This window comes from Lytechinus variegatus, chromosome 11, assembly GCF_018143015.1.
Source record: "Lytechinus variegatus isolate NC3 chromosome 11, Lvar_3.0, whole genome shotgun sequence".
In the NCBI taxonomy this organism is placed as follows: domain Eukaryota; kingdom Metazoa; phylum Echinodermata; class Echinoidea; order Temnopleuroida; family Toxopneustidae; genus Lytechinus; species Lytechinus variegatus.
In genome coordinates, this window is record NC_054750.1 from 4,315,103 (window position 1) to 4,329,772 (window position 14,670).

Sequence of the window (14,670 nt, forward strand, 5' to 3'; positions counted from 1 at the left end):
CACCATCCTTTATTTAAAAATGTGATATCAACAAAGACAGTCATATGAGAAGAATATATACATTATTTACCGTTAAAACGTACGCTGACATTACAAGCACAAGTGTAAATATAAATTCACAAGTTGAAATCAATTTGGATCTTTTCCCCTATTTCATTAATAATAACACTGAAATAATGTATGTATTATAATGTATGTATGTATGCATGTATTTAATATTCAGAGGCGCGGAATGATAAAGAAGTTAAAGGAGTGAGGAATTACAAATAAAGAAAAACGATAATTTATGGTGTCTACATAATTATGTATAAATTTTTGGATGCATGACAATAATATACAAGCAATTATCTAACAATATTTATATGAAAAGACGAAAAGATGAAGACAAATACATTGTATGATCGAAATATAGAAATAAAATAAAAACGAATAGAAAACACCTTTCGAGCAATTGAGCGGATCAGATCCTCAGTTGAAGAACATTTCAGAGAAATTGGGATGAAAAAGTTAACCCTATTTTCTACAAAAAACGTTTCCTTTATACATTTAGTTGTTTATCACTGGAAAATCAGAGACTGAGAGCGTATTGTAAGATAAATCTTGCATCATGTGTACGGGAGAATGACCATCCACTGTTTTCCATGTGTAAAGTGATATATGCTGATATCTATTATTTTGGATACGGACAGCAAGATACTTTTCTAGCTTGAGTGATATGGGAGAAACGACTGCGGATCGCAGCAGCATTATTTTGAACCGTTGTATTATGATTTAATCTAAAACTAAAGAAATTCCACCATCAGGACGAGATATACATACAAGTGAAATAGAAATGCTGCAACTTTAGTTGACAGACATAGGGATTTTGAGATCTTAGGGATCAATTTCTTTTCTCTAAGAAAAAAAATTATGAAACTTCCTGTTATGTTTTCCAGCCTTCTCATTAGGCAGATGGGTTTCAGAAAAATTTATCCAAACTTCTGTTAACATGACAATCCTTGTACAATATAAGTGATTACAACATAACCATCACTTTGTATTCACATCCAAGCAAGTTGTTGCTCTATGATCATAACCTCACGGGCTAGGGCAAGAAAACCATTATCTACAAGTTTATCATTCAGATCTCTGTGTTCCTTGGACTCGGGGTAAAAACATCGTTTTTTAATTTATTTAAACCCTTGAAGACTGTTTTGGAGTCTCCTTTCACCTTCTTTGTCCAGTGTGCCACCCAGTCACAGATCTGTTTTGTGATATCATCCAATGGTGTCTCCGTATGACAGTTCCCTTTACTGAACTTGAGTAGGTTCCCAAGGTTCTTCAGTTGATCTCGGGTCAGGCTCTCGACAACGTTTTGAATGAATTCATGGCTCGTCTCTTCCTTGATGTATTTGCCTGTCATAAAGAAACCAATGAAGTAATTATGATAACATCCCAAATAACACGTACAGAAGTATAATTAGTGAACATCATCGTATATGTATAAGAAGTCAATGGAATATTGTTTTACCCACCTTCAAGTACTTGATCTGCGAGTCTAGACATCTTATTTTGTCGTAGTTCATAAGCTAAAGCTGCACGATAGTTGAAGACAGATTGGCGTGGTTTCTCTTTCCATATCTTCAACAGAGTGAAAGTAGTATTTGAGCTTTCAACGTCGCTGGTCATGTCTTCATCCTTTAGCTGTAGAATACGTTGAAGAGTAATCAAATTTTCTGACAGCAAAATCGCTGGTTTGATCGTCTTATTTGGCATTTCTAACGAATCACCAGTCAGGCCAGTCTCCATCATTTTCATGGTTTCGTTTTCTTCCGCGTCTCCAAGCTGAGAGGATGCTGAAGGTGTGACAAGACAACAAACTTCGTCACTCTGGTCATTCGTTGATGCCAGTGTTGTTTTATCACTCTGCAATTCACCTCCTGAATGAGAAAATGTTCAAATGTTCAAATCATGAACAAACATATAGAAGAAGAGTTATCTTGATTACTGCATATTCACTTAGTATCATATTTTCTATAAAACATTATAAATGAAATTATTCCACAATCGACATGAAGATCATGTAGCTGGAATTTTCTAGAATCATGGAAATTCCAGCTCATGTGACAATTCTATACCTTAATGGGGTTTGTTCCTTTAATTTTACAGAGGTTTTACTAATTAGGTATAATCATAATAATCAAATCAAATACACATTTCAACGGCAAAATATACAGAGGGTGTTTAACAAGTCGGGGGGGGGGGGTTAAATCCGGGATCAAACACAAATGCTAATTCCATCGACCACTTACCCTTAACAGGTTCATGCCCTTCTTTACTGACTTGTTTCAAAGCATCTGCGATTCGGAATAATTCACCATAGCTCATCTCGTACACTATGAAATTGGAATAAAAAAAAGATAATTTAATATGGCCACCTTGCAAGATCACATGATAATAGGTGGACCAAACGCATCACAGAATGGAGACCATGGCTAGGATCACGAAATCGGGGTAGACAGAAATTGAGATGGAGTGACGAGCTCACAAAATTCATTGGTATAAATTGGATTGCGTCAGCACAAGACAAGCACCTTTGGCACCAACTTGAGGAGGCCTTCGCCCTGCAGTGGGCTGAACATGGCTGATATGATGATGATGACGATGATGAATTTAATATTTATATTGTATATAATGACATGACGTGTGTAAGACATTTCAGCAATTACTTTCCTGTTCGGAGTGTATGTATACGCAAATCAGTATGCTTGTAGTATGCCTGGTGATGAAAGAAGAAAATCAACCACGAAACGGTGTGTGCGTTTTATGCCGAAAGTCAAACAGGAATTTCTCCAGGGTGGAGGTCTCATCTCTCTAAGAATAGGTAATGCGTCGTATACTAAAAGAAAAGGGCTGTTTGCTATTTGGCTAGCTTTTAGGTGCTGTGAAACTTAACTTATACTTTTACATTGAAAACGAGTACTTTATACTGTTCAAGAACATTAAGGTATTTCTTACCACACATTCCGCGAGTAGCGACGTTGCGATATTGGAGTTTTCCCAGCTTCGTGCAGAAAAGATCTCGCCTGTCTCCTTGCATGCTCAGAATACTAGATGTATCTTCTTTTATTTTTACCAGAAGTTTTGAAAGCAAGTTGATGGTACCCATCCCAAGGTGTGATGGATGGAATTCTTGTCTACAGGAAACCAGTTTGGTGAAAGGGATATCAAGTGCCTTAGCGATTGGTAGAAGATCATGAATAACCAACTGAAAAGCCATCCCCACGAGTTCAGCTTTGTACATAAAATGCCCCTTTAACACAGGAACCAAACCTGTGTAGTTAGAAAAAATAAACACATAACATTCACATATGCAAATCATATCACGAACACTTTTTGTAAATCAAACGAGATCCTGTATATCTTGCATGTATAACTGTGATATCGGTACAGTGTACCAATAAGACGCCCCGGGCGCTGCAACCTTATTTCCACATGTAGGAAAATGATGTAACAAATAAATAAATAATAATAATGATAATGATAATAAAATGATAAATACTTTATCACTAATCGCAATATCATTCGAGGTCAAATTTTACCTTTTAATCCAGCAGATTTCATGGCTGAATGAAGTAGTTCATGTTTCTCTAGGAAACTTTTCTCCGCCATTTTATTTCTCCATTTCAGCATACAGTCGTCAATGTCCTTTCCTGCATTAGCGCAATCAGATTTGCTATCTCTTTTCACTTTTAATTCCTTACTGATTTTCGCCAGTGATGCTTCATTAAGATGGCGTGAAATCGATTTCAGCTCCTCGTCCGAAGGCCAAGTGTATCCTAAAGTATTTGTACCAATAAGATTTCATACTTAAGACCATGCAGGTATTGATTTGATGGTAAAACTTAACGGACCCTTAGCAAATGTATGTTGTAAGTCCTCTTAGAGATGGACGGCGTCATTATTTATTGAATGGGGGAGCTTAAGGTGGTGCATTTTTTTCTTAATTGAATGATATATTTTGAACGATCAAAGGCTTTCTATCTTCTTTGATCATTTTGTTTAATATTCCCTTTCCGTTTTTTCTTACTTCTTGAAAAATGGGAAAGGTACCCTCCCTCTGGCCATTGCTTGTATCCATGTACAACCGTAAGCTTATTATTATTATTTTTTTTTTTTGGGGGGAGGTGTTTATTTGACTTGTATTTCTGATTTCTATTTTGAAAATTGATATATAAAATTAAATACACCAATGAATTAAACTTCCACTTACACAAAACTGTTTGACTTTTAGGGTAAAATATCCGAAACTATACACATATATTTTTAACATGTTGTTAAGTATTCGAACTCATCAAGTAAACCAAGTTGTATAAAGCGGTTATAACAGTTATAACTGTACCGGACTGTGCAACTGCGATAAACAAATATTTCATTTTATACTTCATCTAAGTATACCTTTATGTCCCTTTCAAATTGCATCGGTCCCTATCCATATTAGGACTTGATATAGAATTTACCTGACTCGTCTGCAGCATTCAATATATCTTCAATCACCCTTCTGAATTGGCTAGATGTAGGTGTGTTTTTTTGCCGCCAATCAGTGAGCATTTTGTAACTATCGAAGAGAGAAGCATTTATGTCTCTAATTGCTTCTCCCAACTGCAATGTTTTCGTTTCAACTTCTCCATAGATTCTCTTGTAGTGTTTCACCAAGATTCCATCTACACGTTGTTTCAGATTTTGAAGTTCTTTAGTTAGATCATCCACACCTGAATATGAAATGATTAAAGGACAAGTCCACCCAACAAAAACTTGATTTGAATAAAATGAGAAAAACTCAACAAGCATAACACTGAAAATTTCATCAAAATCGGATTTAAAATAAGTTATGACATTTTAAAGTTTCGCTTCATTTCACAAACAGTTATATGCACATCTCAGTCGGTATGCAAATGAGGGAACTGATGACATCACTCACTCACTATTTCTTTTGTATTTTATTATATGAAATATTTTGATTTTCTCGTCATTGTCATGTGAAATGAAGTTTCATTCCTCCCTGAACACGTGGAATTCCATTATTTTAACATTTTGTGCTTCAGGCAAGGAGGTCCTAATCATCGAATTCGTAAAAATTGAAATATTGTATAATTCAAACAATAAAAAACAAAAGAAATAGTGAGTGAGTGACATCATCGACTCTCTCATTTGGATGTAACTGGCTCGTTCATATAACTATTTTGTTAAAAATAAGCGAAACTTTGAAATGTCATAACTTTCTTATTTTACATCCGATTTTGATGAAATTTTCAGCATTGCGTTTTTCTGATTTATCTCTATTGATTCTAATCAACATTTTTCTGAAGTGGGCTCGACCTTTAAGTTTAGAGTCAATAGACATTCCATTGAAGGGATTTGGTGTGAGTTTTTTTTTTCTCGTTTAAATCACACATATTTTTCCGATACGATGTATTACACCAATGAAATTATCACGCCTAAATATGACGAAAAAGTAACAGTGAAAACATCTTGTAGTAATGTACCAATTCATTCGTCACCTTGGAGTGGACGTGATCCTTATGTGATCTGCAGACCAATTTCTACCCAGACTAAGACAATTTAAAGCAGATACGAACCGATAGCCTCCATCTCGAGTCCTCAACCACTAACACCTAGCCAATTTCCTGACCCATTATACTAGTGTTGTCTAGTAATGCTAGTGTAGTCTAGTCCACTTGAATTATACATGTAACATGCTAATTAACTACTCAATTCATTTATACCGCAGTAATTATAAAGTAGCAAAACAATTATTTTTTTCTCTCAGAACATTTTAGTTTCTCTATACAAATACATGTAGGTCAATTTATTCTCTGCATTGTTACTAGATATCTGAAAACGTATATTTTAAGACTATATATTTAAAACACACAGTCAATGAGAGACCACACACAGTTTACTCTCCTTTAATGTTATGTTTACCACAAAATATATTTACATATTTACCTCTAGTTTCTAGTGAAACAGGCTCATAGCGAACTTGTTTTGTGGCAGGAGATCTCGTATCTAGGAAGATAAAATATTAGTAATCTGGTTTAAATCAGTTTAATTTGAACATTAAGTTCACATTTCACAAAATTATCACTAATGTCCTTACATTTTATGATGTTTAATACTAGATCCCCGTTTGATATAACAATAGTCCTATAGATATTTTAACATGTCAATTCAACCTATTTCAATGAGCAATTGACTCAATTCGTTTACTCGTTGAACAACTTTGTGCAGTTTTTAATAAATCCTTATCACAAGGGATTGTTCCTGACAAATTAAAAATATCCAAAATAATATGTGTTTACAAAAAAGATAATAGTCAAATGGTGGATAATTACAGAACCATATCATTATTACAATTTCCCCCGAAAATAAAAAAAAAGTATTCACAACAGATTATTTCCAACCTTCAAGCAAAATATATCCTTATATCAGACCAATTTGGATTTCGTGAACATTTTTCGACTTCCATGGGTGTTTAAAATATTGCAAATTTTACATCACAAAAAAGTGATGGCGGAGATTACTGTCTTGGTTTATTCATGGATCTGTCAAAAGCTTTTGACACCACTGACCATGACATAACCTTAGGTAAAGTGAATGCTTATTGTGTTAGAGGTTTTCGTTAGATTGGTTTAAACATTATTTGCATAACAGATATCAGATAATAATAGCAGGGCCCGCTTGGAGAACAGTTTTCAGAACTAAAGTGGCTTCCCTGGGTAAATAAACCAATATCATTATTATCATTATATCAGTATATCATCGTCAATGGTGTCCGCAAGGTTCCATTCTCTGGCCACTCCTGTTCTTCGTGTGCATAAATGATATTAAAAATTCTTCAAAATTATTCCGTTTTTCATTATTTGCCGATGACACCTGCATTATACATTATCACAAGAATATTTATGATTTAATATCTATTACTAATAAAGAAGATGACAAAATCGAATGATTGGTTCTGTTGTAATAAACTTTCTTTGAATTTTGATAACACTAAAACATTTTTTCCGAACAAGGAACAGGAGGGTTAGAAGTGACTTCTCAAATCTTTCTATCGGTGGTCATGATATATCACGTGTGGAACATATTCAATTTTTAGGTACTACAGTTAACATTGGTTAATGAATATCTCTCTTGGAAACCACATATTAAAAATGGGTGTAATAAAGTTTCGAGGTCTATAGGAATCATTTCAAAACTTTAATTCATATTACCTAAAAACATACTTATCACTTTGTATTATAGCCTAACATTGCCTCACCTAACATAATGCAACTCAGTTTGGGGTCATACTTTCAAAAGTCATCTTTCTAAATTATTAATACTCCATAAAAAATCAATAAGACTTATTTCATCATCTCCATACAACTGTCAAAGTACATTGTTCATTAAAATGAATATTTTACCTTTATCTGATGGATTCCCTTATTTGCCAAAGATATTTACTCTTAACTCAACAGTATATGATCATAACACTCGTCAATGTAAATTATTTTATCAACCGAAGGTTTCCTCTTCCATGGTTTAAATTCATTCCGTGTGTAATATATCATATTGTGGAAAAGCCTTTACCACAATACTCAACAAAATACTCTCTTTAAAAAGACTGTACTTTTCTAAAAAATGAATCCATGCTGAGTTACAATGTATACAATGTTGAATTCTTATTCTCTTTTCTTTATTTCTCTCATTCATGTTCACTGCCGCTCCACCTCCTTGATTCACCATTGCGCTGTATGGGCGGAGAACGGTGGGTTCAGAAAAGCAAATCCGTTTTTTTTTTCTTTTATGGCGTGGTGGTGGTTTGAGGAATTGTGCATGGTACTTATCATGACTCTTTATTACACCTACACTGTCTCCCTTCTCTTTCCGTTTCCCTCTCTATCTCTCTCCCTCTCTAATTTATGTTTATACATAAGTTGATGTGGATGTGGGTGTGTATTTATTGTTACATATATTTTAATGCATAATTTGTACTATGATATCAATGTCAACTTCGAATGTATAGTGTGTGTTGGGACCCTGCCCACAAGCACTTTGCTTATTAAGGGTATCCCTCCATTTTTTTTTAAATAATATGTATGAGTATTTCATGTTAGATTTGTATGTATGCTGATTTTCAAAGATGGTAAATAAACTTAAATTTAAAAAAATAAGTGTTATAAAGAATAGGAACAATATGTTGAATTATAATAGGGTACAATATATCAGTATCTATATAAACTAACGATGTCAAATTTCGGTGGAAAACCGGAAAAATACAGCCTAAGCTATATGCCATCATGCCAATGGAGTCAGGAAAGGCAAGGCAACGTTTCGTCAATTTTACTACTATCGAGATACTTACGATGTCTTCTTTTTCGCCAAATAAAATAACCCACAGAAGAGAAGAGTATTAACATCACAAGCACTGAAAACACAAACAAACAAACATATCAAATGCGAAAAAAAACGTGTTTCAAACACAATCAACGATTTGTCGTTTTCCTAATCAACATTTAAGCAAACGTTTTATCAATATTAATTATTACAATGTATTTTATGTCATCAAAATGTTCTGCCCCCCTCTATCTTTCTTTTATAACAGTAAACTGATATTTTGCATATCAAAAGGTAAGTTGATATCTTTGCATAAGACTATGAATAAAATATTTCATATGTTAGATATAAAACGATCATAATAAGCTGATCATGAACATTTTGGAAGAATGATATTTTTCCTGGACTCTGATAAATTAGGATGTGTCATATTGACTCCAAACAATGAACAAAGTGACGTGACGTAAACACATTACCATAGCACTTTCCTGATTAATACCCGCGATGTTTCTGCCCAGAGACACCAAAACCCGGAGGTAGCAACATGTAATACCCCCAACACAGTCTCATTTCGTAATGTATGTATAAAATTTCATGCCTGTTTTGCAATGTCGATGTGGATAACAATGGTTATATATTGATAAACGTATACTGTAGACATACATGATTACTTATTGAATCCCAAAAAAGGTGGTAGGTTTGATAGTAGAGTCAGAATGCCTGCCAGTTGAGCTTTCATCCACCTGGCAGACAATACCTCGCAGATTGAACTATCACCAGCCCGTTCACTTTTTTTGATGAGACATATATACCTAGCTTGTATATTCCCTCAAATCGCATGAAGCTGGGAGGCTAGGAAGGAACCTAGAGGATGTTTGGCTGATACTAGCTATCATCCCTTTAGCAGACACTTGCGGGTTGAGCTACTGCCACCCCATCATTTATTTTTGATGAGCCAAACCTTGAGGGTGCCAAATAATACATAATGGTGCAGGTTGGGTAGAAGGGGAAAGCTTGCCTGCCAGACGAACTATCATTCCTTTGGCAAAAAAAACACTTGCGGGGTGTTTGAAAGTGCCTTAATGTCATGTTGTTTGATATATATATATATATATCGCAATAAAACTAAAAATAAAAAATGAAGTGAAGTGATAAAACTTACAAATCATCATTATTATCAACACGCCATTTTGTTTATCAGGTCGTTCATCATGTTCAACATGCAGTAGGACAGATGTGGATTCATCCTCAGAACCCCCAGGTATATCAGATGCTACACATGTGTATAGTTCTTTGCTTCCCACTGCAGCGATTGTGATCGTTTTATTTTTGGTTCCATCAGCGTTATTCAACTCTCTAGATTCCAGTGGTTCTACTTCTTTTGATCCATATAGGAAATAAAGATGCAGAGCCGGGTAATATCCATTAGCTTCACATGTCAGAGTCAGCTCTGCTTTAGCAACGAGACTGCAATATTCATTTGTTGAATTATAGTGGTCAGTGGAAACACATTCTTGGATCGATGGAAATGGTGCAAGTGGTTGAGCTAGATAAGAAGATACATGTATGTTGAAGCAAAATATTTCACAAATTAGAAAGTTGGCAGTGAATGCAACTGATCATTGAAGTTGGCTATTAAAATTCAATCACTTTACGATGCTTAAAGTCATTACAGCATTTTTGGGGTTTTCCCTTTAAATCGCTATGTAACATTTATCACTGACGCAACATTTAAATTAAGCGACCATTTCCTAAAAATGTGTCATTGCATGCAAGTCGTTAACCGACAGTTGCAATATTAACAGACAGATACCTTTGTTTATCAGCCAATCGAAACCAGGGATAATTGTGTGATTTGTCAGATCCGACAATTTACCAGACAATAGTTGTAGACGAAATGCCTCCATGCCCACATTAGTATTAATTTATTGAATAGACGGTTCTTAAAAACATTCTTGTAATTCGAATGGTAACCCTATAATGTAATACTAATATCTAACAACCATATAAATTGCCTTACAAATTTGTAAGGCAATTTATATGGTTGTTAGATATTAGTATAATGGCTGCCAATTTGCGTGACTAGTCTGATAGTATGGTATTTTAGTAATATAGCAGATAGCAGACAGCTCTAGGTCCTATTCAAGGTAACCGGTAGTGACTATCATTCCGTCGTCAAAAGGCAATAAGGAGTTTTTTGCACCGCGGCGCATAACTCTTTCAAAAACATAGAAAATATATTTCCAAATGCCCTTCATGACAGAGAACCAAGAAATCTTTGTCGAAAATTGGTGAATCCAAAGAACAGTCTCGTCTTGGAGTCTCGACAAACATGACTATTTGCAATTTTTCGTCAGCTCCGATATTCAACTTGATATTTCGTATTTGTGAACAACACATCACTTACAATAATTCATAATGATAAAATAATATAGTGACAAAAAATTAGGACAAACTACTTATTTGTCGGGCATTTTCAATATATTTACTGTGTTCTTGATTTTGTTCTTTTCCCGGGTGCGAAAACTTGCTATTGTTTTAGAGCTCGAGTTTTGGGCCAAATTTCAGCGAAGTGAGTAGTACCTAATAACAATTCCTTGAAATAAATAAAGTATTATATACATCTGTTTTTATATGACAAATTTTTTCATTTATATTATCTCAGGAAGGATCCATTCTAGATGAATCGTGATACTTACCAACCACGCTGAGAAATGTCTCATTCCTGAAAGATATCCCTGTGTCAAATTCGGTTGCCTCACAGACATAAAGACCTCCATGGTTGACCTGTACATTCCTGATGACGAGCGAATTATCTTGGGTCATATTGTAGGTATCCAGGTCGTAATTAGTTCCATTTGCTTCAGCATCGTCTTTGTTATTTGCAATGACAACCAGGCTGTCATTTGCTGATGAAGTAGTTACCCTTTTCCAAGAGACTCTATCGGCCTTGATGTGAACGATGCACTGCAGGATACCATTGGCGGCTTCACGCATCTGCAGGGTGGCATGTGGAATCGTTGTAACTGGGGTATCTGTAGTGTAAAGAGAACATTTTGCATTTAATTGGCTTGATAACCATGCAATGATTGTACTTACAGTTATTCCTTTTTAATCTTGGCAACACCATCAACTTGGCGTACTTTGATCACGTTCTATGATGACAAAAATATGGATATCCTGTCAGTTTGATGATAGTAATGTTTATCCTGATGATGGAAGTGGATGTGATGGTGGTGGTGGTGGTGATGAAAGTTATGGTGATGATATACGGCAATGGTGGTGATGATATACGGCAATGGTGGTGGTGGTTGCTAGTAGTAGTAGTAGTAGTAGTAGTAGTAGTAGTAGTAGTAGTAGTAGTAGTAGTAGTAGTAGTAGTAGTAGTAGTAGTAGTAGTAGTAGTAGTAGTAGTAGTAGTAGTAGTAGTAGTAGTAGTAGTAGTGGTGGTGGTGGTTGTAGTGATGGTGATAAGGATGATGGTGAGGATGATAGTGATGGTGATGGTGATACTCGTGATGACCACCGTTCACTCAATTAACTAGCATGCACCATTTAGCCACCATTGGAATACAATATATATTTGTACTATTTATCTCATGTATAACCATTCACGCAACTTCCATGCATTATCCATTAAGGGCACATCATTTGTCAAACATCGGAATACAATATACATCATTGTATCATTTGTAGTGGTGGTGGTGAGAATGATGGCGATGATGTTAACGATGATGGTGATGGTGGAGAAACTCGTTATGATCACCATCCATACAACTATAGGAATAGCACACACCATTGTGCCACCGTCGGACTAAAATAGTCATTATTGTACCATTTATCTTATGGATTACCATTCAAACAACTACCATGTACCATTATACAGTATAAGTACACACAACTGTCGAAATACAATATCCAAAATTGTATCATTCATCTTTACCATTTACACAACTGCCATCAACCATTAAGTACACACCTTTTGCCAACCACTGAAATGCAATATACATAATCCATACATAATTCGTGATGATCACCATTCACAAAACTACCATGAACTAGCACACACCATTGAACCACCATTAGTCATGGTCATCATTGTACACAACTACCATTTACCAATATATAAGTACACACAACTGAACCACCATTGAAATATAATATACAACAATGTACCATTCATTTTATTGTTTACAATCACACAACTACCATTAACCATTAAGTACACACTTTAAACCAACCAATTACCGCTTCTTTTATATGTAACATCTTTTCATTAGACATGTTAGACGTGGCGTCAAATTGACTTCTTTCTTTTTTAATAAATTTATGTATTTGACACAACTACTATTTACCTTTAAGCACATACCATTGAAACACCGCTGGAATGCAATTTACTTTTTATTCACCATCTAACCACCATTTCCTACCATTAAGATACCGATGGCGATATTTCTTTTATTATTATCATTTTTTATAAGGGGGTTGTGATAGTGAAATAGGATGGTGGTGTTAGTGGTAATGACTATGATGATGCTGTTGCTGGTGATGATGATGATGGATTGATCTTTAGCGAACCAGCGACCTAATTATCGCTTTAACATTGCGATGTATTATGTGTCACATTACACGCCACATCACACATTCGTTTATAATGATCATAGTAGTATCATCCTGTGGTTATAGACACGTTTGCAGTATAAAGATGGGTATGATATTTTTAGTCATGACTTTATGCTTTCCTTCTTTTCTCGGGAACATAATTATACCTGTGACTGTTATGTCCGTGTAGTTTTCAATCAGAATGCCATTGTAGTTCGAAACTTTGCAGTACATTCGACCGGCATCTTCTGCAGATACATCCTTGATGATCAAAGAAGAATCATGGTCGACGTCATACGATCCGTCCTCGAATCTTGGTCCTGATACTTTGCCGTTATGCCAAACCACCATCAGGTCTCGATTGTCTGGATCGGGGCCCTTTTCCCAATAGACTGCGATAGGATCCCGATAGAAGCGGCATGTCAGGACACCCTGAAACCCTTGGACCAGTGTCTTCTTGACTTCTGTGTAAACCAAGCCATCTGGAACTGCCTCGGATGCTGTTGGGCCTGTGCATTGGACAAGTGAATAATGAATTGAGGTTTGGAAAAAGATTACCGATATAGCAGAGTTCACTGCACTTTGCAGACAGTTTAGGACTTGGCCTCCGGGTATGATACGCGGGAGCTAGGGAGCGTGGATATCCGTCATAGTGATAGACGTGTTTTATGATGGAACACAATTTTGGCACCTTCGTAGAAAACTTATAATTATAATTTTCAACTGCGGATAGGTAGGCTATTATCTAAAAACCGTAATATGATGTCTCCTACTTCTTCTAATTTCTAAAATATGGCACCGTCCTTCAAATTTCTGATATCCAGTACTTTGGAATAAGAAAATAGATTAGTGTTACTGGCAAAAATGTCGTCCTGAATAATAAATAGCGAGAAATGACCCCTCCACCATCACATGGACGTATATGTCCACGGAGGATTATCTATTGTTACTGGGGGTGCTGTGACAATGCTCAGCACCCCCATGCAGTAACAACAGATTAATCCTCCGTAGATAGGTCCATGCCCCATCATGCCCATGATCAGTCTATGGCCGTCGGTTTACATACACTAAGTGTAAAAAAATGTCATTTGCACCTGTACAACATTCAAATAAAACTCTTTTTAAATGCAGTTGCTCCCGAACTTTGAACCCAACGTTGTACCATTTAGGTAAGGTGAAAAATTGAACCTTCTGAACGTAAAAAAGACAAGTACCCTTGGGTACAAATTGCACGTTCTAATGAGTAAACGGCCATTTCCGGGTGCAAACATGGAGTATTTTTTAAAACTAGTTGCCACCATGCCATGGGAACTTCAATAAGGTTTGACAAGGAGTTTCCTTATGCAGTTAAGCAATAAGGCCCTATTTCGATGTTTAACCGTTACACGATTTATCCACATTCAATGATTAGCTTCGAAATCTATTTACCCCTTCCCTAACATGTCCAATGTTACTTACTTGTTGGAATCCAGAAGATTACAATAAATAAACACAATTTCATTCCTACTTTGTCCTTCATGCTTCCGACGTGACACAATTTGAATATGATAACTTGCAATCAGGACTTTGCACTAGGCGTAGCTAGAAGGAAAAGAAAGATGGGTGACGGAAATGAGATATAATATCCGTGGGGAATTTGAAAGACCTAGCCGTGCTGACGTTCTATTTTTTTATCATAGTACACTCAGAACCAGGTATGATGTCGTTCGA

General features: G+C 35.6%; 1 pseudogene; it reads right to left on the reverse strand.

Moving 5' to 3' along the window:
• Positions 1-589: 589 nt before the first annotated feature.
• On the reverse strand, positions 590-14,670 carry LOC121424167 (annotated as a pseudogene).